Source organism: Hipposideros armiger, unplaced genomic scaffold, assembly GCF_001890085.2.
Source record: "Hipposideros armiger isolate ML-2016 unplaced genomic scaffold, ASM189008v1 scaffold_464, whole genome shotgun sequence".
In the NCBI taxonomy this organism is placed as follows: domain Eukaryota; kingdom Metazoa; phylum Chordata; class Mammalia; order Chiroptera; family Hipposideridae; genus Hipposideros; species Hipposideros armiger.
Window position 1 is genome coordinate 738957 of NW_017731814.1, and position 3110 is coordinate 742066.

Below are 3110 nucleotides of genomic sequence, written 5' to 3' on the forward strand. Positions count from 1 at the left end.
AACCTCTTATGATTAGAACAGAGTTTTCCCTGTATTGATTTACCACCACCAATCTTCCCAATCACCTACACCATCAGCAAGGAGAACTGAATTATTGCTACTCCTCTACTGTTCTCTATCCTTTCTCAATTATTCCCTCTGTTGTTTGGTATAAAAAGCTTCTCTACTGGGAATCAGACAACTTATTTGAGTAGTCTGATGAGCCATCAGAGGCCAGGTTATTATCCAGGGAATAGGAAGAGTGGCACAATGCAGTGGTGCAGGAAAGAAAGGTCAGGCATGTTGGCACTGAATGCTTCTGGGTTGGATTTCTAGGTCTGCCAACTTACGTGTTCTTGGGGAAACTCTTCAGGCTGATAGTCCCTTATGTACGAGTATACAATGTGGATAATAATATGTACTTACAGTGTTGATGTTAAATATGGTAAATTCACATAATTTCATAATTTCAAATAGCCCAGAGCTCTGTATATAGTAGAAAGTCAATTAATGTCAGTTTTATTTCTTCTCTATTTTACCTCTGTTGGGAGGCTCAGATTCATTTATTCATTAACATTCGTTTAGTGCTAACAAATGTGAGGCATTATTTTAGATTCTAATAAGACAATGGTGAGAACCAGGCAGACAATTTCCCTCCTCTCATGGAGACTATTTTATTGGGGATATGAAGGAGTTAAAAACACTGTATCTATCTATCTACCTTTCTATCTGTCTATCATCTATCATCTAACTATCATCTATCTATCATCTATCTATCTATCTATCTTTTATTTATCATCTATCATCTATCTATCACCTATCAATCTATCATCATCTATCATCTATTGATCAATTGTGGAGGGCTCACAAGGTAGTGAAGGCTCTGCTTCCATTCCATTATTTAATCAGAGCAGATTTACTACTATCTGTTTTAGAAATTGGGCTTCTGAGTAAAGCTTGGTTTAAAAAAAGGGTTATCTAGTTGAAAAAAAAGTTTTAAAACCACTCTGCTGGTTTATTTGCCATCAGGGAATTCCATGTTTTTCCTCACATAAATGATTTTACAAGTTAACTCACGCTTACTACTTTAACATGAAAATGTTACAAACATATATAGCATATAAAAAGAAAAAAATTAAAAAAATATGTCACACTTCTCCTTAGAATATGTTGGGCATAGAGCGTGTTGAACATAATGCACACTTTTCTCAATGGTTCCAAATTCTCAACCTCTCAGAAGCATTTGACAATAGTGACAGCCCACTCTTTGAAATGTTCCTAGGCATTCACAACACTGAATTCTTCAGTGTTTGTCCTGCTTTTTTGGATCATTTTTTCCCTCAGTTTCCTGAACCTACTCTTGTTCTTCCTCGTACCTCTTAAATGTTATTGAAATTCTTCATTTGTTTTATTCATGCTTTATCAAAATGATTCTATTTCAGTGGTCTCATGATCTCCTTGCAGATGACAGATGACCCCTGATTTCACTTGTCTAAGCCCATGTCTCCACAGCGAATTAAACACTCCACTGTCTACCTACCTGCAGCTTGTTGAGGGGCAGGTGTGACTACCAAGAGGTCCCAGAGGCCTCAAAACACACATCTAAACCCTGATTCATGTGTTCATAAAAGCTCCTCTTACCTTTCTGAGCTGTGGTGTGATGTTATCAGTCTGCCAGTCACCCAGATTAGACACTCAAGGTCCTCATCATCTAAACCAGCTCCTTAATCCCTAACATCCAACACTTTTTAATATCTGTTGATTGTGTCCCACAAATTATAACTTATTTTTATTATCCTGGTTCAGAACCTAATTTCCCTCACTTGAATTGTTGAAATTGTCTCCTAACTGGATTCCCTGCTTTTATTATCTGGCCTTCAAAATGATTTTATCTATTACTTTTAAAAGCACTTTTCCTATAACAGAGCTTTGATTATGTTAGATGCCTATTGAAAAATCTTTATGGCTTCTTACTACATATAAAGTAAATTATAAATTTCTGAGTCTATCACCTTCTTGACTGACTTACCTATCTGTCTACCTTACTGTCTATGCACCTCTAACTTTGAACCCACCATGTTCTTAAAACCTTTTTTTTAACAATATGATGTATCTTTCTTTCTTTCTTTTATTTTTTTATTAAAGTGTATTGGGGTGACAATTATTATCAAAGTTACAAAGATTTCAGGTATACAATTCTGTAATACATCATCTATATATCACATTGTGTGTTTACCACCCAGACAGTCAGTTCTCTTTCTATCACCATATATTTGATGAGGGTAAAGGAGCTAAAATTTTTTTGTTTGTTTGTTTATGCATTTTTTCACTTTCCCCCCCCCCCATTTGTCTATATTCCACCCCTCTTTCCAAGAACAATTTAGGTATTTTCTTAGGGAGAAAGTTGAGTATCAAATAATTGTTGCCCTACAAGCTCCAGACTGGGAGAAAGAATTCATACCACACATGTCTGACAAAGAACTTGTTTTATCCAGAAGAACTTTAACAACTTAATAAAAAGAAAGTGAACATCCCAATATAAAAACTGCTAAAAAGTTTCCTTCACAAAAGGATATGTACAGATGGCTAATATGTACATACATATATGTTCAACATCATTAAAACTACAGCACAATAGAATAGCTAAAAAGGAAACTGACAAGTTCAAGTGTTAGTGAGGCTATGGAGCAACTTTCAGACTTTCTTTTTCTTTTTAATCTTGTTTGAATGGGCCAAAGTTTAGTTAACTTACTCAGATTAGGTTCCATACTTTTGTTGACTGTTCAGGACCACAGTAGTTTTCTTGGAAGCATGTACAAATTTTCCTGATGGAGCTGGGAATAGTAGTGACTGGGCCCAAAGAAGTCTTCCCGCTCTGTCTCCTAGGATTGGGGGTCTGGGATGACGGACTCCGTGGAGATGGGTTCTCAGCCTTCCGTTTGGCTGCCATGGCCAATAACCAGTTTTTATTCTCTGGAGAGCTGTTCTCTTTGCCGACCACTTCAGACCCTTCTCCGCAAGATCCCAGAGGAAGAGGTAGTGTTCCACAGCCTTCTGAAGCGTAAGGACTGGCAGGAGAAGGGGGCTCCGAGACACTCATGCTGGCGCCTTCAATCTTGCTTGGTTTGGTA